The 22012-nt window shown below is 45.4% G+C and overlaps 1 protein-coding gene and 1 long non-coding RNA gene across 3 annotated transcripts in view; both read left to right on the plus strand.

Moving 5' to 3' along the window:
- The window catches only part of LOC117775158, a 366941-nt gene that overhangs the window by 293595 nt on the left and 51334 nt on the right, over positions 1-22012 (plus strand). The gene's annotated exons all lie outside the window — the stretch shown is intronic.
- Positions 1-22012, plus strand: part of LOC117774891 (beta-1,3-galactosyltransferase 1-like) — a 74335-nt gene that overhangs the window by 27450 nt on the left and 24873 nt on the right. For both annotated transcript variants that reach the window (XM_034607600.1, XM_034607592.1), the window contains one exon: positions 11415-11470. The gene's annotated coding sequence lies outside the window, so the exon portion shown is untranslated. The remainder of the gene's footprint in view (positions 1-11414; positions 11471-22012) is intronic.

Raw genomic sequence — 22012 nt, forward strand, 5'->3', positions numbered from 1 at the left:
TGGAGCTAACTCTGTGGGAGTTGAGTATGATATTATATTGGGGGGCTAGTTTAAAACCTGAATCAAACATTGAACACCTGGAATATTGTAAAAAGTTCCTCGTTATAGAATAAGATCAATGTGACTAAAAACCAAAAAGAAAAGAAAGGATCATTTTGTCCATGTGTTTTGGATCCAACATTCTCGTGCTGTCTTCCTCTCTAGTAACGTTTATATCCGATCCCACCCACCTCCTCTTGCCTCGTGGTGACGAATCAATCTGACAGGTGACCACGATGTGACCGCGCCGCCTGATCCACGTCACGTGAAGCACTGCGAGTCCACACAAACAAACCTGCTGCGTCGGATTAAAATGCATTAGACGTGATTTGTGTTGATGGAAGCGTTCAGAGTGACGGTGTGACGGCGGGGGGGACGCAGGTTGATTCATTCACACCTCTTATCAGCTGCAGTTTACAGACAGTGAGATGTGAGGAGGAAGAACAGGACTCACTCACACTCAGGTGCTGAAATAGTTGATGTTTGATGTGTGTTTGTGTTACTAACACCTCCCCCCCCCCCCCCCCCCCCCCCTCCCTGCACAGCAGCCACGCATGGACCACCTGGGGGGGGGGAGTGCCTGGGTGGCTTTCTGACATGCTGTTTGCAGCTGACAGCTTCAGGATAATCACTTCACGACTCCCATGAAATTTCCTAATGAGGCTTTTCGCTGCATGTCAGTCTGCCTTTACCTGCGCGAGGTGCAGCTGCATGACTTTGTCGTCTTTTCTTCTTTTCTCTCGTTCCTCGCTCACTTCGCTGGCTGATTTGACAGCTGTTGTTCTTAATTTCATCCCCGGCTATTTGCAGAGGATCCATCTGGTGCCGCGGAGAACGGAGAGATGACGGGGAGCAGCGCTCAGCCGCTCACACACACACACACACACACACACACACACACATAAATCAAATACATCTGGGCAGGAGTAGTCTTCTGTTTCTGCGTGAGAGCTCTGAAGGCTTACACATACTGTACATGAGGATATATTTATACAAGTAGTTCACATCCAAGGCAGAAGTACACATTTACTTAAGGAAGCATCAAATATTGAAGGGAAATATTCAAGTTTTGGCTGTAGAACGCCGTGCATGCCCACGTACGACATAACAAGTAGCCTGTTAAAGTTAAGTTATCCTGGTTGTCGAGCTTTGTGGACGACTCCAGCAGTAGCACACACACTTAGGGGACAGAAATGGCGTCCACCTATGATTAGAGGGTGTTGACTCTATGTAAGCATTGACCCTGCAAGGTCCAAGACAGTTTGAAACACTTTTTAATAATAAATGTGATGTTAAAACCAGCTCAAACAACATATTTAATTGTGCTGTATTTCTTAAATAGATGCTATAATAACTGCACATTGACAAAGTACCTCTTTGCTCTACTGTTTCTAATCCACTGAGTTTGTGTGTAAGCAGAGAACAAGATCGCCGCACACTGCACAGTTCTGTGTGTGATGCATCTGCAAGCTGTTTAAACTGCTGCACCTTCAGCGGACGTGATGGGCTGAAAGCAGCACAGAGTAGATTTGATGGGAGGTATCGACTTGAGTGTGCACCCACGAAAAGTAGCCAATTATTGTGCAGGTGGAGAAGACGTCTTCCAGCACGTCTCCCTCTCCAGTGGCAGAGAGAGGAGAAAGGCAGGGCCAATTACGCCGAGAGATCTTTCTATTTGGGCTCCTGCGAAGAATAAGAGCTTTCTTTGCGTTTTTTGTTAATTTTGTGCCAGGGGCAGTTTAGTTTTAGTCCAAGTACAGATTATTCCTGCTTGAAATAACTGTTTGTTTTCGGTTTGCAAAGAAGTTGTCCTCCTCTCACCCTGCAACACATTCTTCCATTCGCACATCCCCTTGTTTTCTCCGTAGGTTGCGATGCTTTCATCTCCGAGGGGTTAACGACAGCTATAATCCTATTGATCCAGAAAACTGATCCCTCCTAATCCTGTAACATGAAAGTTGGGCATTGTGCTACAGCAGCGCCCGGCAGCAACAGCTTTATAAATTCTTATCCAGCGCCGCGAGCCCCGGCGTCAGTGTTCATCTCAAAGCTGCTTCGGAGACAGAGACCGTCCGGGACTGTACCTCCACTGAAAACACTCTTTATGAATCTATTATTTTGTTTCTCCTGTGGAGGACGGCGCGGCTCTGTTTCTTTGAACGTGCTGTTATTGTGGACTCGGCAGACGGAGAACAGAGGACGAAAGAGAATTTTCAGATGAGCCTCTGGGAAAGAGTCGGGCTGACTTTGCTGGCTCGCCTCTCTTCCTGCTTCTCGCTGTCTCACCTTCTTGTTCTGTCTCTCTGGAGTTTTGATCCTGGTATGCCCTCACACTTATCCTCCTTTAAAGTCATCCCTCCATCCCCTCCCTTTGTCTCTCCGTCTTTGTTTCTCACCTTCCTGCTTTCGGCTTCTGTTTCTCCACTGAGGCCCGTGCCAGGTACATTTTTTGCCCGTGTGATGGCGACTGCATGTGACAGTACCCCGCCGCGACCAAACACTCACCCGCGCCAGTTAATGACACTTAGAGGGATCCCATGATGCACATTACCACGGTTGCCAGGATGAATGCTGGCTGAGTCAGCGGTAAAACGTCGCACTCTGGCAGCACTCCTGGTGCAGGGTACAGCGGAGGTGACATCAGCGACTCTGGATGACACCACTGGCAGCCCGAGCCTCCCCCGCTCTGTCACTGTCATCGACTTTCACAGCGTTGGGGGAGAGAGAGGGCGGGGGGGAAATTTGGAGATAAGCCGGTTGTTCTTGCTCTTTAGTCAGAAGAATGGGAGGCTGAGAAGAAATATTCTGTCTCCAAGTGTCAATTCATGCTGTTTCAGTCGTCACCCGACCAATCTGTTTGTTTACGGAACGATTTGTTCTAGAACTCTTTTCACTCTGGAAGTGATTCACTCCAGCTCCCACAGTCTGTCACGTCTCTAGAAGGTCGAGCACATTCGTTTTTTATCACCGTATGAATTGACCTTTTGTAGAAGTCAAATTAGTAGTTAGTTTTGTTTTCACGTTATAATTTGAGTGCACTAAAGACTTGTTGTATGACCCACGTACGTCCTGTGTGAGCTGCAGCTCGTCTGGAGAAAAGCAATTTACGCTCGACGGAGTTTGTTCTCACGACTCTAGTTTTTACACATATCCGAGGCCATCTTTTCCTCGAAGCTCGTAATGGCTTCCGCTGGAATAGAAGTGATGACTTTTGAATTGGAGTGAACAAATCTCCATCGTGCTCTCGCCTCTGAAGGTTCCTAAGGCCCCTGACGGCTTCCTCCATTTATCTGGCAAGGTGTGAATCACGGCCGGCCTGCGATTTCAACAGCGCTCAGAGGATACATTCAGAAATAAGTAGTGATGGGATAATTCAATTTTTTTTGCACTTTGAATGAATCTGTGAAGTCGCTGCGTAAATTCTATCATCCAGGGAGCGCTTTGCCCTGTCAACACCAGGGCTGAGCCTGAAAACCATTTTCAATATGTTTTTTTATTAGTAGCTTTATTACAATATCAGAGCTTTGACTAAATGAAGACGTTGAATTAAGGAAGTCCAACTCACATCTCAAAGAAAACACATCAGGCAAAACCAGAAAACCCTCAACTTGCAATTGAAAATCTCCCAAATTGATTTTATCTGATATTCCGTCATGTCTGTCGTACTTGCCACAGCTTCTACATTTCACGTATTATGAATATATTGAATTGAACTTGTTGAAACCTGCAGAAACAGAAATAAACTGTTTCGCTCCATCGAGACATTTTCTGTATCTTCCATGTCTCTCTCTTGGAAGGCACTTTGTCCTCTTGAGCGGGATTTCTCTGCAGTGAGTTGGCCTCAGACGACGGCTGCTCAAAGGTTCAAAAGCCAGCTCGTTGCAGATTGAAGATGGAGGGATTGTGGGCTGAGAGAGGACTGGGGCAGGCAGGGGTTTTCGGGGGTTTAGCCGGAGAGGTGAACAGACGAGCAGCTTGGAGGACCGAAAACGAAACAGGCAGGATCAGGCCGAGTTCAAGACAAACATGAGGAAATAGTTTTAGAGACTGTGGAAGCAGGATCTTAATACTGCAGGTGTCGAATAGACTTAAGGTGCACACACACACAGGCTCAGTTAAAGAGGAGGGAAGTGGGTGCTGCAGGAAAACACAATAAGGTAAAGAGGGGAGGGCGCTGCCTAACCATGCATAGTGTGCCTGTTACACTGCAGCTCAAAAACATCTCATTCCGAACACTTCGTCCTTGCTCGCAACATTAACCTCCACCAGTTTGCCCTGCGGCGGTGAGGGAGCCAATCAATTTACACGCTTTGTCAACCTCCAGTGCCTCCTCCCCTCTGAGACGGTGGCACAAAGACACCAACACCGAGCATATTCATCTCTACTGTGCAGGAATTTCCTTTCATTTCCTTCTCTCTCTTTCATCAGCTCCGTGTTCTCTGAGTCAGAATGTCTGCTCACAGCACATGAACAATAATTCACCTTCTTTGTTGAGAGGAGATGTGAGGAGGCCGATTGGGTCGATAACAAACTGTCTCCGTGTCTCGTGGGTCGTTTTCAGACGTGAGCTTTCACATATGAAGAACGCAGCAGGAGATTGTGTCAGTTCGTTCACAACAACAGGAGAATGTCTGGAACATTCGAGCGAGGGGTGGAGCCTTGGTAGAGCAGCAGGATGCAGGACGTGACGAACAGATTCTGCTGCGGACATCATGTGGTCTAACCCTAACCTGGAAAATGTCCAGACATCGGTGCTCGTCTGAAAGCAGCTTCTTCTTCGGCCTCTCTTAGCTGTGCAGAGGTAACTGGGATCCATCTTGTGGGTCTATTGTCGTACGTGGGATTTAACACGCCCCAAGTCTTTAATGGGGTCTTAATATCCCTTCAGAATTGGTTTCCATTACACAGAGTTAATGTATATCACTCATCTCTCCTCCTCCTGCAACGAGCATCAATACGCTGCGTCTATTCAGATTTCTGTGTCTCCTGCACCTTCCTCCTGCAGCTCACATGATTTTCCATCAGAACTATCACTGAGGAGACTGTGAATTTAATTGAATATGTAATAGCACAAGGGATTGAAGTGGGGGCTCGGCTCATTGCATTGTTGAAGCCTGGTCCAGTCGCTGCGTCTCTGCAGAAATGACACTTGCAAATCCCCAAGTCCAACTGTTCCAGTGAAATATTGCATTGAGATCTGCGGGGTGATGATAAACAAGCAGCTCTGAGTACATAGTGTAAATAACAAGATTAAATCAAGGGTTGCATTGTGATTGAAGCTGCTCCCTCCGGGCTTGGATTGATTGGCCATTTCAGCGCTGTCAGTCTAATAAATATACAGAGAAGGAGACAAATGATGTGCTGAACTATTTGTTATGCACGTTTAACGCGAGAACCGGATCAATTCTGCGGGAGCAAGCGCTGCACTGTGGAGTAACTGCAGCAACTGGCTGCTCACAGAGAGAAACGGGCCTTCGATGCTAATGGCGAATCATCGGGCGTGAGGACCAGCGAGCCCAGAGACGAGGTCTGGTGGGATGAGGAGGAGAGGCTGAGAGAAGCCTCAGAACTCTGACAGCTCCCCAGCAGAGCGGAGAGAGGGGGGGATGATGGGAGAAAGAAAAGAGGAGGAGCAGAGGTGCCGGAGAGAGATCAAAAGGTGCGCTCATCAAGGGCTCGTCTCTGCTCCACTCTGACGGGGCCAACGAGATGGCGAGGGCGGAGGCTTCAATGGAAAGTCAGGGATGACGAGGACGGAGCTGCAACAAGGAACCAAAGAGGACGGTGGGATTCTACCTGTAGCGCCGTCTGTGTCGCCATCATATTTATTCTCAGTGCACTCTCCTTGAAAGCAGTTTGCATTTGCAACATGCATATGTACAGTTCACTCTCACACTCGGCTGAAAGCATCGCATGAATTATCTTTTCATGAGGTCGTTGTGGACGATGATGTAACGATGATGTTTGTCGGACACAGGGAGAAACTGCCAGATGTAAAAGAGATCCTACAACTCATATCTGCACTTGCATTATTAATATAACCTATTAACAATGAATACATGGAGTTAAGAATCTGGATTTTTAAGTGCAATCGGATTTTATATGTAAAAGCCACAGCATGTGATGTGGAGAAGTAAATAAATAATGTTTTTCACATGTGTGATTGTTCCACATCGTTCTAATTACTGGTGTCTGACTCAATCATTGTGATTCTTCGATATTTGTCATTTTCCCCGTTTTCCCAAGAGAATAATTCATGGATGTTGATGCATATTCAGGGTGAAAGTGAAATTTGGTGCAGCCTGATTGATGTTAAGGGCCTGTTGGGCCTTGGCGGAGGTTTGTGATTGGCCATTCAAGTTGGCCAACGAGTTTGCAGTTGATGACAAACCTGTTTTGTGCTCAGGCCTGTTTGGGACAGTCACATTTGGTTTTTGGTCCAAAGGGGCTTTTAGTCGCCCCGGGCAACGCCAAACTACCGACACACTTAATTCTTCCACCCCTGAAAAAACACTAATTGGATCGAACTCTGTGTTTTCTGTGTCTCCCCACATTATGACAGGGCTGTGTTTCCTGATCAGCCCAGGACTGAAGGGGCTTCACCATTTGCTTGCTCATTCATGTGTCACATGCAATATATCAAACTCCAATTACCTCGTTTTGAAGCCATCAAAATTACAATAAGTTACCTCAGGTAGAACTCGTGTGTTATCTTTCACCGTGTTCTGTTGCATGGTGGGTACGAGGGAGAAGAGAGGAAAGTATTTAGCAGAATGACGATGACACACTCCGATGCTGAAGAAAGCCTGGAGAGCGTATCACTCACCATCATTATGAACCGAAAGGTTACAAAGGCAAACCGGGGAGATATGACCTCATTCTCTGCTCCTCCTGAGTGCAGCTGCTCTCTTGGCACCGACAGCAGGAGAGAAAGGAGCAGCGCTCGCTGTAGCATGACACACAGGAAGCCTCGATTTCTACATTTACTATGCATCAACAGCTCGATAATAGGCAACGACTAAAGAGGGCTTTCTTTACCAGCCGGTGGATGAATGTAAATGCAAAGTGGATATTATGTGAAGACTGTACTTCGAGTACGTTTTCATCTGGGCTGCCTCTTGTGTAAATGTCTGTTCCATAATTGTATTCAGACAGGAATAAAAAGAAGAAGAGGATGTTTCTCCGACCTTTTTACTTCCCTGCCAAGGTCTCCAGTGCAGGACTGAGTGCAGCATCGGAACACGAGTCACTAATTGACACCACTTGGCGAGACTTTGGGAAAGAATGTACAGTGTCAGTCAAAAGTTTTTAAAACCCTGTAACTTAACATTTGACTTAAACTTCAAGTAATGTAACGTTTGGGTTTTTAAGGCCTTTTTCAGGTTGTCACGAGTTTTGAGTGTTCTCGACATAAATCTTTGTGTTTAAGAACTTAATTGGCAGGATATCAGATCCTAATTTGACTCTTAATGAATCTGTGTGCATTGAAAAGGTCGACCATTTAACTCCATAGTGAGTGGAGATGAGTATCCTGGGGGTTGTCTGCTCCAGGTGTTTTATTATAGGAGACAACATTTAATCTGCTGCGTTCCTCAATTCCAGACATTTTCCAGAGTTCATGTCTGGAAACGGTTTTGGTCGTTTAAATTTCGAATGACCTTTGTCTTATTTTGTCACTGTCAGGAAGAAAGCAGGTACTTGTGGTTTGACAGAGACCCGTGGGATTTGGATTTGTTGTCGAATTTTAATTCCGACTGGATCCAGTGAGCAGAGAAGTGAAACCATGACTTTCACATCCCATGGGTTGATGTTTGAGCTCAGAGCGCCTGTGGAGCGTGAAGCACCTGCAGAGTCATTGAAATAAACCCCCAAAATACCCAGAATCCCTGTATATGCTGCTGGCAGTCAGGATTGTTGGGATGTCGACACGACGTGGAAACACTAGAAACGTGACATTCAGCCACTGGATCGTGGAATCTGATCAATGCACCCCTCGATGAATGAAAGTATTTTCTCTCTTGTAAGCCGTGTTCACTCTGTTTTATAATTTAATTTCCTGTTGAAGGGCGGCAGTTAGCAGCTCTGAATCATGTCAGCTGTAATCACCACGTCTCCATTAAGACGGAGAGCGATGTGATTGGCAGCTCGTTGTGAAAGGTCAGAGGAACCCTGCAGTACCACGGATTTGTGGATTCAGCTGAAGCCTTTATCTCTCAAGGAAAGTCGGCTATAATGAGTTCGACCTCACCGACCTGCAATTATGATACCTGCTAATGTTATTCATGACATAAAATGTGTAAAACATATCATACACATATTTTTCAGCCCTTTTGAAATGAGAGAAATCAACTGAAGCTGAGTCACAGGATTGATTGTCCATCACTATTTATCTCTGGATCAAAAGCAGTGAGAGTAATTAAATCTGCTCGTTAACAAACTCCAGTCAGTCGCTGTTAATTGTTTCTAAGTTTCTCTCTTGTTCAGTTTTAATCCAGAAGCTGAATTCTTTGGTATAAACCAAAGAAGTGATCATAAGATCAATACCTTTGAAGTGAATCAAGTGCACATCAGCTCCACTTTGTGTTAATTGTTAATTGTTGGGTTGTGTTCTGACCCAACTCTGTCTGAAGTAGTATCTTCTGTCTTATCTCTCTGAATTGAACGTGTTGAGCAGTCAAGTCAAGGTAAAGAGAGAAGTTCTCACCTCCACACAGCTCGCTGCTCGTGGTGCGAAGTGGGTGTGAATGTTGAATTGTCAGTTTTTCAGAAAAGTTACACAAGTGGTCGCACACGGACACACACACCCATCCATCCCATTTGATCTGGAAAGCTGTGAGGTCAGTTCTGCAGCTGTTTGACCCTCCTCTCTGCAGTTCAGACAGAATATGAAATCACCTCAGAGCCACTAGGACGGTGATCGTCCTCTGTAAGATGCTATTTGATGTTTTCTGTACATTTGAACGCTTTATTGTCAATTCTCCCATTGAAATACCATTTCTGTCTGATCCCTGGTGTAAACATACAGTGTAAGTACTCAACATACAAGTAAAACACTCAATATATAAGTACAGAACATAGTACACAGTCAAAAGGCATAGGGTTGATAGGATATGAGTATTGCAACCCGGTCTTGACGTAGAAGAACATGTAGATATAGACGTAGAAATATTAAAACAGCGCGGTGGGACAGCGAGGGGCCGCTGCGTCCATATGCACCGCCATCTTGGTATTCTGGTATTCTACCTCTGTTGGTCAGACTCAAACTTATGAGCTTTGTAATAAATTCATTATGATTAAATCTCCAAATTAAAGAAAAGGTTTTCAATGATCCGCCCTGAATTATTTTCAAACCTGTGTACAAACCACACATTGAAAAGGACCTTCAGCAAAACTCCCCCCAATACTCACTTTAACGGCAAATAGAAACAATAACAATTACACACCAGGAATTTTACTTTGAAGGACTATTTGCAGAGCACAGTTTTATGGGCTCGCAGACAAACAACAGCAGGAGTACATTCGCAGGGAGAACACAAGCTCATCGCTCATCGCGGCTTTAGAAATGATTTCCACCGGCAAGAGAAACGGAGCCTAATTCCGTTCCCGGAGGAGAGAGAGATACCGGGTCTAATCATTGTTGGCAGCACAAACCAAAGGTGCATTTGCTTTTCCTTTTATAATTCCTCGTTGGTGAATAATTAAGACCTATTGATATTTCTCGGCCACCCACTGTAACGACAGCAATAATTCATAATATGCTGATTAGCGCGGTGATGGGGGGCGTAATGGATTCCAAATGGCAAAATTCTCTCAGCATCAGAGATATTATGTAAATGGTAAACAGGGGCATGGTTGCTCTGTGAGGAAAAGGCAGCTGCTACAGAGTTGTACCACCAGACTGGGTTTGCATCGCACTAATAAGTATTTATCTGCGTCTGTCCACTAAGGTCATTACTTGAGTGTTTGTGTGTGGGCTCACAAACGTGTGCGTTGTCACATGTGTGTTTTCACGTTTGTCTCTATATTCGTCCTCCTCCTCCTCTTCCTCTTCCTCCTCCTCTTCCTCCTGTGAGAGCTGGAGCAGGCTTGTTAATGGAGGCCTGTGATTACTCCGGAGCTGAGCTGACAGCTCGGTGCATCTCGCCGCCGATCAGTGACTGACTTCATGCCGCGGCCGAGACATGCCACTCAAAGTCCGGGGGCAGGACGGCCTTCCCAATTACCCAGCTCGCACTGCTCTCTGCCTGTTAGCGGCAGCGGTGACAGGGCGATACCCTGAATCTGACGTGCCGCTGCCTTTCTCTTCAACTCGATGGCAGAGTGATAGATGCGCCATTGTGGGCTGTTCTTTTATTTTGCCGTTTTCTCTCCATCTGTGTTTTCAAGCCTTCGAGCTGTGGATGGAAAAGTTCAGTTCTGTGGCCAAAATGTAACAACAACTCTCGTGGACCTGAAGAGCTGAATACCCTCATTATTGAACAGACTTCCATTCATGGTCCCCAGAGGTTGAATCCTCATGACTGTCAAACGTACAACAACAACAACAGAATGACAATCATGGTCTTTGTAAACGTTGGTCGATTTTTGGAGTATTACGACTTAATTCTTGTAATATTACGACTTTATTCCTGTGATAATACAACTTACTTCACGTGATCTCAGAACTGTTTACCTCCTTCAATGTGGCCCCAATCCTCCGTCCTGTGATTGCTCCGGGTCCATTTAATTGAAATATTTCCTTATGGGGTGTTTTAATTAAAGCTGTATTATCTGAGCTGTGTTCCCTCCTAAAGGTGAATGGAAACCTGAAACAGTTTTGACATTCGGCGTGCGCCACAGAGGCTTATTAATCAAGAGAAAAACTCAATTTGATATGAGAGAATTTCATTTGACCTTTTCGGAGCTTAAGTGGGTCTTGAATGATAAGTTCTCATAAAAGAGCACACATCAATAGATCCCTCCACCTTCCCCGCCTGTTTGTTGCCACGGCGGCGGCTGCAGCATACTGATTAGTTATTGGCTGATTCCAGTTAAAACTTCCCCTAATGGTCCGTGTCGAGACACGTTGGAGTGGAGCTGAGCCTTTATGCACCAAGGAGACGAGATGTAAATACAACATTGTTTGCTTTTCTGACAGAATGGGTTCAAGTGAAGTAAATTACAATTCATTTATTCACGAGATGCTTTTTACCGAAACCCAGTGACGCCTCTGTAAAACATGTTTATTTGAAAAGTTTTATTTCAAGTCTTAAAGCCCCACATTCGTGCTGCGTCTTCTCCTCTAATCTCCTCGGCCCCCTGTTTTCCAATATCTTTTATTTCTCAAATATCAGCTTTCCTGACCTTTCCCCTCCTGTCTTTTCTTTTCTTCACAGAGATGGTGTGAAGAGACGGAGCTCATATTGCATCGGACAAGATCCAGCCGTGTCAGGTACGGTGTGCTACACTGACCGCAGCTTCCTGTCTATTTGTCAAACCGCTGCTCAGTCAGGGATGCAGCCTATTCCTGCTTCTAAAAGGCCTTTGGTAAAAGGTGTAGACGCTGTGGTCGTGTACTTCAAAACCAGAGGAGGTGGAGAACTGAGACAGAGGAGAAGTTATTGTTGCCTCTGAGGTTCACTGCTGTTTAATGAAGCCGGGGCTTCATGCCTTAGCGTCTCCCGCGTTCCCTTTGTCATCAAAGGGGATCACAACATTATTTATTGAGGAGAAAATATGGTGCATTCCAGTTTTTCGTGCCAGTTCTTCTCTGGAGTCTTTGCTGTCGAGCGACACAGTCGTCATGTGCAGGATACACTTGTTTCTACAAAGGACTGATGTGGTGCTGCATCAATCTACAATCAATTATCCATAATTACAGAGGGATTCTTTTCAGAATTCAAATTTATTAAAAAGTAAAACCTCTCTTTTTGTCTGAAGTACTCAGACTCTGTCCTGTGGAGCCTCCTGCTTTGCTTTAATTATCCATGATTTGTGTCTGGAACTCGACAGGAGTCCACCTGTGGCCACACACACACACACACACACACACACACACACACACACACACACACACACACACACACACACACACACACACACACACACACACACACCTCACAGCACGTCAGGACAAAAAACAACAAACTCCCTGTTGAGGTCCATGATAAAATTGAGCTGCGGCCTCTGAGGAAGATGATTCTCTGGTCTGATGAGATGAAAACTGAACACTAACTCTGACTGGAAAACACCAGCTGTGCAAAGCTTGTAGAGACTCAACCGGGAAAATGTTCTTCTACAAAGTTCTGAATGAATTAAGGATTTTTATACTTTTCCAAATGAGAGTTTTTTATTTAACAACTGCAGTAGAAGTTAGAGTGTGTCTTGGGCTTCATTCCTGTGTTGTGGATGGAAGTGGAGACGCGTCGTCCATCTTTAATTACAGTCTGAATTCTGTCTGCTGTTCTTCATCAGAGGTGAGAACTTTTCTGTGGGCTGCGCTGAGCCTGTTTCCACATTCAAACGCACACACTGGGAACGTCACATCTGAGAGAACACCCACACAGAGTCGGTTAAATTTGGAAATGCACCTTCATCTCTGTGTTTCAGCCCCCCCACCCCCCACCATCACCACCACCACCAAAACAATATTCTTTCTGGCCTCGGAACAGAGATTTTTCCAAAACAGCCTCCAGAGCGTGTGAATCTTCAAAACACCTGCATGGTGTTTCTACGTGCTCAGCTTTCATAAGAGGAATGTGAGCACCCAGGGAGGGTTGAGCTGCTGTGTGCCGGCGCCAGTGGAGCTCAGACGGCCGTCAGTCGCCGCCAACTTGTTCTGATTGTTTTAAAAATCATGTTGAAAGACGACAACGAAGAATAATTTTATCCCCACGCCACAGCTGCTTAGGAGCGAAGACCGGTCAATATTTAATGTTCTTGAGCTGCGGTGAAATTCAGTCGGAAAAGCAGAAAAATAAAGAAATAACAAGAACTATATGTTGAATTTGGCATTTTTAAACATGATAAGAAGGACTTTACTCTTGTGTTGTTCTTCAATCAGACTTATCATTATTTGATTGTCTTGCAGTGTATTGATTAGCGTATAATTACTGGGTCGTGATGTCATATGTTGTGATTCCTGCTCCTCCACAGTTCTGGGCTTTATTCTCCTGTCGTGAGCAGCTCAGGTAAAACTGTTAATTCGTTGCTAATTTAATGGGCTCGTTCCATTTGTTACGTTTTAAACAGGCTCATCTTTGTCACAGTTAATAGCAGCATAGTCGTTACACTGCATCTAACAAACTGGTCGGATTGAATTAAGTCGAGATGTTTACTACCGACTTGCGCAGTAAACTTAATAAGCAAATGATCAAATGGTGCAGAGGGAGACTGCAGAGCCGCTTGTTGGAGAAGTTTTCTGTGTCGTCTGGTGAACACAAGACAAGGTCAGGAGGAAACATGGAGGCGTGTGGTATTGGGACGCCGACACTGGGGCGGTCTGACCACTTCCTCTGTGTGTGTACGTACTCGCCATTGAAATTCCCCGGTCATTTGGTCAGGGGCGTGTGCATCGTGGGGATTGTGGGCATTTCACAGTCCATACATCCCCATAAAAAAAACTGGATGGGAGTAAAGGCTTTATTATGTAATAAATCGTAAATTGTCCAGTCTGATATCGACAGGGCGGTGGGTGGGTAGAATGGGTGGAGGAATGAAGAGAAAGGACAGAGAGACAGACAGAAGAGAGAAATAACAGTTGTGACTGACACTAGAATATCCTGTTTTACGTCTCTATTAGAGGCCTGAAAACGCTGAATCCTGAATTTCCCACAATGCAACTCAATCGCATCATTTGTCTGCTGCCAAGGAAAATGACCTTGATCCCCAGTTTGTGACACCGGCTTTATTTAAAAAATGTGTGGCCTCCCAGTCGAAGTTGAGATTAAACTCATGGTTTAGATTTAAAGTTTGTTTGTTTCTTGAAACAAAAATCTAGATAATGCATCTTTAAACAAGTGCAGCTTCCTGCCTGCTCTTTCTTCCCCGTGTCGCTGTTTCCTCCTCAGCGAGGCGCCACTGTCTGCAGTAGCCCACAGAGACAGGCGGTTAGCGTACATATGTCAGACGCTCCATGCATGCACACGTGCACTTCCTTAGCGCCACAGGCAGGGAGTCTGTGCAAAGGTCAGCACTCACTATGAGTAAGTGAAGGAAATCGCTGCCTTTCGCTGTCCCCTCACTTCGCTGTGTGTGGCCCTCGCCGAGCTTCGGTGGCTGCTGCTAACCCCCCGCTCACCTATCAGCACTTAGCGTGACACATTAATGAATCATGCAACATTTGCATATCATTTACATGTTCTGGCCATGAAGAGTATTTTAGCATGATGTCATTTGTTCAGCTGCAGCAGCTCTTTGTGTTTTCAGCTGTGATGTGCAACAAACAACTATTTTAATAAATAATTAATTTGTTGATTATGATTTAAGATTTATTATATTAAAGCCAGATTCTATCGTTTCCAGCAGTTTATCACAAAAACAACCTACTATTCTTCTGTATGTATGTATTGTATCCGATGACTTGCATACAAATGTGTCTTTGTGGCGTTTGTCTCACAGCGAATCGAAGTTCTTACAAACCGCACACGTTGCACTGGGTATAATCTGAATGCATGGCTGATTCATGCACAACCTCATGGTGAAATATTTAGTGGGAAAGGACTGAATGCGTGGACGGTTTTCGGGGCGTCTTTGAACTCCTTCCCCTCCGTCCCACATCAGAACCCAGCAGATGAATTTGTCCCAACTGTTGAAGGGAAAACCCGTCGCGTGGCTCTTTATCCAGTGCTTTCATTTATAAAATGCACTTTCTGGAGATATTCACTCAACCCTGGAGATAATTTTTCTGACAAGTCGGAGGATTAGATTTTTTCCCCCTCTTATCTGGTTAGTGAAGAAGAAACTACAGAGAGAGACACTGTGATGATTTAGAACCAGTACACTTGAGTGGTTTTAGTGGAGTTGCTCTGTGACACAGATCCAGATGTAAGAGTCTTGCTTTATGACCAGATGAGGATCTTTGTCTGGCTGTTAATTAGTGTGTTTATAAGGGTCCCTTGTAAAAAGTGTTGATTTTAGATTAGCCTCAGAATTTATTCTTGTCTATATCCAACCTCGGAATATTGCGTTTGATTTCATCATAAAAATGCATATTAGATTAGCCAGCATTTCAGACGGACTCATTGCTCACCCAGTTCAAGTGTTAGCCTAATTGAAAGGTACAAGCTAGAGACCCAGCTGCAGGCGCTATTTGCATAGCTTCATCATAATTTATCAAAGACACCTCAGCAGGAGCTTTATCATGTTTCAAGAGCCATTTCTCCATCTTTTCCCCTTTGAATACATTACGCCAAGTGCCTCATACATCTTACACGCCTGTCCTCGCCAACCTCCCTCAGATGAAGTGCGAGTTTGCAGTTTGTCACGTGTGCGTTCAGCGTAAACCTCAGCAAACAACAGGCAGGATATCGGCCTTAGCCTCGGCCAATGGCGGTGAGTTATCGGCCTTGTGTTGTGACATACCGGGAGGCACGAAGCTGTGAACCGTCATGAAGGAGCCTCAAAGACGAAGGCCTCTGTCTCGGTGCATTGGTTGAGGCTCATTAGTCGATTTCGCTGATCAATCCCGGCTGAATTATTGCGGGTCATTAGGAACGTAAACCCTGAATACTGGTCTCAGGGGGAAATCCATTTGGCTGCAGCGAAAGGTGAAGAGCTGGTGTGTGTGTGTGTGTGTGTGTGTGTGTGTGTGTGTGTGTGTGTGTGTGTGTGTGAGGTGTGTGAGGTGTGTGAACATATTGGCTGTCAATGAAAACAGTAATTTCTCCTCGGAGGTAGAGGAGTTGATTGTATTTTCTTTATAAAACAAATCTTATTTGGATCTATAGCCCCTCAGCGATGGCAGCTGCTGCTGTGGTTACATGAAGGCAGACAGCAACACACACACACACAGACACAGACACACACACAGATGGACTACACAGTTTCGCCTCAATGATAAAACTATTAGACTTTTATTACATGCTTGACTCGCTCACTGACTGGCATTGTTTGATATTATTCTATTGCAGAGGCTCTATTTGTGATTATGGCCCGGGAACAACAACAAGGCCTCTTAAAGTGTCTCCGGATCAATGAAGTGAGTCTTTCATACGCTTTCCAAACATCACAGCAGGAAAGGCCAATCTCAGAAGATTATGTTTGTCAGATTAAATGAAACTGCGCTGGGGTTTCAATTGGCGAGCAGCAGCGAGGGGATTCAAACAATAACGTCTCTGGCCAGAGGACAGTGGATGCATCTTTCTTTGGGCCGTGCGCGGGGTGATTTATAATAAGAGCCCCGTGGGATGAAGGGGTGATTTATTCAAGCCTGCGTTATTTATCTTGCCTGACGCGTCCCCGAGGGACCTCACCTGCAGCGCTCCCCCGCTCTCTGCTGATGTACAAGATTTCAAATCATATCTCGCATCGACCCGGCGGCGGATCAGTCCTGGGTCAAGAAGCAGATGTAAATCCAGACCTTTCTTTAACTTGTTGATGGGCGGCGGCTGCAGCGTTTGGACAGTTGTGAGTGCGTCAGCTGAACTGTCAGTCAACCTGTGTAGCCTCCCTGTCCGTCCCCTGCATTAATGTATTTCCATCAATAGCACAATGTCACTGAGGATAGAAGGCAAACAGGTCAGGACCCTGTAAAGTTGTATTGCTTAGCCTGATGTTTTACAGTTATGTCCTCGATGTAAACATGAACACCTGGAAAATGTCCTTAAAATTGAGAGATGTGCTGGAAAAAAGAAAACTAGGCGACTTCCCCTTATCTTGAAATACAGGGACGTATAAGTAATTCTAGGACTCTGATATTCCTTCATGTCTGTTGTACTTCTTCAGATAGACAACACTTATATTCCTCTGCCAGTGTTGTCAGTGGGGAATAAACCTAACAGAATATAGATCAAAATTAAAATCTTCTCTTCAGTAATTACAATTTGGACCAAAGGAAACAAATCAAAGCAAACACAGAGGCTCTAATAGACTTTAATGGATCCGTGAAAATGTCCTTTCCTCTTGATCTGTGAACAAACTGCACATTTGTCCAGCTCACTGTGATCTGTGTAGGGGGAGGACGAGCTTTTATTTTGACTTTCATGTCGGGAAAATGTTTGGCTTTTCAAACACGTTGAAGGAAAAGAGAGAACAACGAGTCTCAAAGTCAAATTATGGATTGATTATCAAAACAGCATTAATGAAGTGGTCTCTCGTGTAAAGAGGAAATATCATGATTATAATTTTTCAACCTATAAAGATATATAAATATAGTTCTCTCTCTCTCACAGGGACTTGTCTGTCACTCTTTAATCTGTCCATTTATTCGTATCGGCACAAGTGGAACTAGTTGTGCCGACATGTCCCGTCTCCGTTTCCTGCAGGTTTGCTTTGTCCTCTGTTAAAGTCATCGTCTCCCTCCGAGCGGGTTCAACAAATCAACAGCTCACAAACACCATCAATCGGTGAGACTGCTCCTAACCGTGCTGCGTGGAGGTTTTTACAGCGACAGCGTTTAACCTGGACTGTGAAGTGCGCCGGCTTCCGAGTCTTCTGATTCCCCTGCAGAAATCAAAGCGTGGTCACTTCCTGTTTGCTGGGTTAATCTGCGAGAGGAGCAGCAAAGAGTGTTTCCACCGCCGTTTGAACCGGGCTCAGCTCAGTGCAGTTTACACTCGAGTGCAGTGTTTGAGCTCTGACTTGTTTTTTCTCCTCGTGGTAATTCATATCCACTCCGCCGCTCTTTGCCAGCCGGAGCATCTTTTGACAAATGTAGGTTTCATTCAAAGTGAAGGTCGCAAGCTGCTTTTGTTTTGAGATCGCTGGAGTGAATCCGCCCTTCTCTCCGAGATGCATTTCACTCCGCTAATTTAAAGTTTTCTGGCTGACACATCCTCCATAAGCAGCACAGGCTTCCTGCAGATTTAACCACCTCTGCTGTGTTGGTGCACGGTAATAATAGTTTGAATAGACATCGAGCAGCGTGTGACACCCCCTCACATCAACGCATCCACGTGCACTCTAAGCCCAGGAAGGTCAAAACAGTCAGGTAGAAGCAGAGCCATGTAAAATGGACCTGTACATTGGGGATAGACTGAGAGTTAGTGTTTGTCTTGAAAAGTCTCTAGTTGTAGCTGGTTTTGTATCTGCACATAGAAAGAAATAAATAAATCTGCAATGGTCATTGTTCATTTTCCTTAGGTGTCATTGATAAATGTTCTGCTCTGTATCTGGGTCCCTGTGATGCTCATTCTTTTACTGTTGTGACTGAGAAACATCTGCAAACAGCTGTAAGGATCCTAACCTGTAAATGTTCCGTGTGTTTTAAACGTAACCCAACGGTGTGAGTCTGACCCCTCTCCAGCTACTTGTCAGATTGACCTTAAATTGATTATTGATCGTCTCGGTCCCAATAGGGCCGTTCCTAACGATTCTGTAGATCACATGACTGTTTAATCCAGTGCTGCAGTCCGCTCAGGTTCAACCACAAACACCAGGAAATCGACTTTAAATCCTCAGCTTCTCTCACGAGATAAATCCTCTCTTCCCACTTCTGCTTTGACCGTTTACCCTCCATCTCTCTGTCTCACACTTTCTGTTTCCTGGAGGTGTGTGTGTGTGTGTGTGTGTGTGTGTGTGTGTGTGTGTGTGTGTGTGTGTGTGTGTGTGTGTGTGTGTGTGTGTGTGTGTGTGTGTGTGTGTGTGTGTGTGGTTTTCTCCTTTTACGCAAATCCTTTAGTCTTTTGTGTATTCAATGAGTGATTGCGTACTCTTAACCGTACCTGGCTTTGATAAACTCAGTGTAGCTGAATAGGCGCCCCCCCCCCCCCACACTGACAGTACACTTCATAAAGGGGCTTTTATCCACTACAATGCCTTAACTCCAATGTGGGAGCCTGGACTTTGGCACAATAGTGTTTTGATGCTATATAAAATTAGAACTAGGTTCAAAAAGCTGAATTTTCCAGGGCCATTCATCATGTACGCCTTTATCAGCGAGGTCATTTTTCATTTCTTTCCCCTGTTTTCTGAAAGCCAGGGGAAGAGAGAGAGTAAACGGAGGCAGGAGAATAGAGGCGCAGTGGAAATGAGGTAAGAGATGAAGAGAGTGACAAAGAAAGAGAAAGTGCAGGGTGTGCAGGAGATGTTTGTCCGACGCTTCCACCACAATGTTCATCTGTGAGTTTCAGTTCCACCGCTGTGTCTCGGCAAACATCTCCAACACGTTGGCTTTTACATTTCGGGAACCTTTCAGTTTCGCCTGGAAAAGCAACTTTGAAAAACAATTTCTCTGGACGTAAGCACTCTGCCGCACATGCCCGCTCTCCGCTCCGATCCGTGGGAGTGCCGGCTTTGTTTCCATCTCTGGTGGCTCCAAGTGGGCTGCAGCGCATACAAAGTACTTTGTGTCGGTGGTATGTTATGTAAAAGTAATTGTTGGGCTAATTTCAGCGTAAAGGGGCCGTGCTGTGGCACAGCTGTGGTGAGCATGTGCACGCACACTTTCCGTCGAAGCTGCAGTAATTCCAGTGCAGACTGGAAATAGACTGACGATAAAAAGTTAATGAGACGTGTAGAAAATATCAAGCAGACACTGATCACTTGAAAAATAGATTTTAATCTCAATGAGACTGTCTGATTAAATATAAATTACATAAATACGATATAAAATGAAAAACGATCCAAACCATGGATTCGTATCAGTGTTTATTTCTATCAATGTCACTCATTATTTTCATTATCAGTCGTATAGTTTGTTTTTAAATGTCAAAAAATAGGAAAGACAAGTTTTACATATTATTTCAACCAAAATTCCAATAAAATTAAAAACCTGTTTAAATGTTTAAATACTGCACAATCATTTTTATTCCTGATTTCTAGTAAACAAGAAATGCATGTATCCAGCGTCTGTGGTATTTAGTGTGTTTGATTGGGGCTCATCCTTCAGAGTCCAGGAACCAGGCTGGATCCAGGCGGCTGCTGGGCTGAGTTATCGTGGCTGCCTGAGATAGCATAAGCAGCACTTGATATATGGATGGGTGCTTAATTCAGCCGAGAATGAAATTCACTTGTCACAGAATACTTCACAATAGCTCAACCTGTTACAGCGTGAGAGCGCACACCATATAATTTGCCTCTGGAGCAGGAGAGGCGGATATTTATTCAGTTTTTCAGTTCAAGGACTGACCCAGGTTTCGGATTCTCCCCCTCATCGCTCCTCCCACCACCCCCCCACACACCCGCCTACCTGCCTCCCCCGCGTCCTCCATTTTGACACAGAGGTCCTCTATGACCTTGCTGCGACTTGCAAATGGGCGCCCAGCTGTTCATCGCTCGGTTACAGGAGGGGCGTGCACAAACACACGCTGACACATGCACATCCATTCCAGCTAAAAGACCTGCAGCGAGACACGGTTTCCAGCCCCCCCCCCCCCCCACTGGAGCTCTCTATCATCACAAGGTCCAGCAGGCAACATAACCCCGAGATAGCTCCGCCATTCAGCCCCCTCTCTGCTCCTCCTCTTCCCTCGCCGCCTGTCACACCTTCGGCATAATAAGTGTCTGCGGCAGTCACACCACGGCACAGTGTGACCCCCTCAGTCATCAGTGGCGTGACCCCGCCCTGGCTCCCAGGCGAGACCAATTTACAATCCTCCCGTCGCGACACTGCCTCACGCCCATCTGTGCCGCCGCGCCGCCGCTCACCCTGGTGTTTATTTACGACCTCTGGCCCTTCAATGAAGGCCATTATGAGAGGGATTACTCAGCCAAACCTCTTGGCTCGGACCCCGCTCTCATTCAGCCTGTCCAGGGCGACAGGGGATGGACTCAGACGGCGAGAAAGAGATTATCAAGGTGTCGGAGTGTTTGATAACCGCATGTACGCGCCCTTGCCGAGGAGAAATGCTTTGTCTTTCAAGGGACACCTGAAAATGCGCAGTGCGGAGGGGGCCCCCGTCTCGAAGGTGGCTGTAATTGAAGTGGAAATGACAAAAGGGACCGGAGAGCCCCAGCTGCCAGGAAGGACCAGAGGGGAGCAAGGGGAGCGAGGGGAGCGAGGAGAGCCGGTGTGTCGGGGGGAGGAGGGATGGTGACGCTGAGTTTCTCTGGCTTATTGGGTCACCCGGGGGAGAGTCAGTCTCACCTTGTGATGCTCATTCAGCTCAGAATAATATCACAAAAAGCTGGAGGTGCAGCAAAGAGAGAGTGAGTTGGTCTAAGCTTTAAATCAGTAAATACTGTATCTGCAAAACACAGGGACAGAAAGATGCCGATTTTAGATTCGTTCTTGATCGATGACTATTCTCGTTTGAGGAATGAATCCAACTTTCGTCATTTCAAACCCATTTCAGCACCTGCCAGCTGAGTCAAGAGTACACGCTGCTCAAGGCCGGGAACGAGGCTGAAAAGTCCACAATGTAGGAACTCAATGTTTCCACCTGCACAAAAGAGAGGCCTTGTTCATGCTGGCAAATCTTCCTTTAGGAGGTTTTTCAGCGAAGCAGCTCAATCAAGATGTAAGAAAAATATGCAACGCTCATCAGCAAAGTAATAAATGGTCTCTATCGGGAATTCAGGGGAAGGAAACTAAATGTGGAAATGAGTTTTGAGCTCATTATATCCCACAGCGCATCGGGAAAAGTTGTGAGCAACTGATGGTCACGAACCGAGCGATATATACCATCATGCATTGCGCTCGCAGCGTTGTCTGGAACAAAAATGGCGGCGACACGAGAGGAAAGAGGGCAACATGTGGGAAATCTGTGAGTTGTGGCAGTAGAATCTTTAATCAACAAGTTTATTTCTACATTTGAATATGTCCAGTCAACATGTTTTTTTACCTAAAAGTATTAATACTTAGTATAAATTAAACATTTATTGTTAATTATGAGAT

Source organism: Hippoglossus hippoglossus, chromosome 2 (genome assembly GCF_009819705.1).
Source record: "Hippoglossus hippoglossus isolate fHipHip1 chromosome 2, fHipHip1.pri, whole genome shotgun sequence".
Lineage (NCBI taxonomy): Eukaryota > Metazoa > Chordata > Actinopteri > Pleuronectiformes > Pleuronectidae > Hippoglossus > Hippoglossus hippoglossus.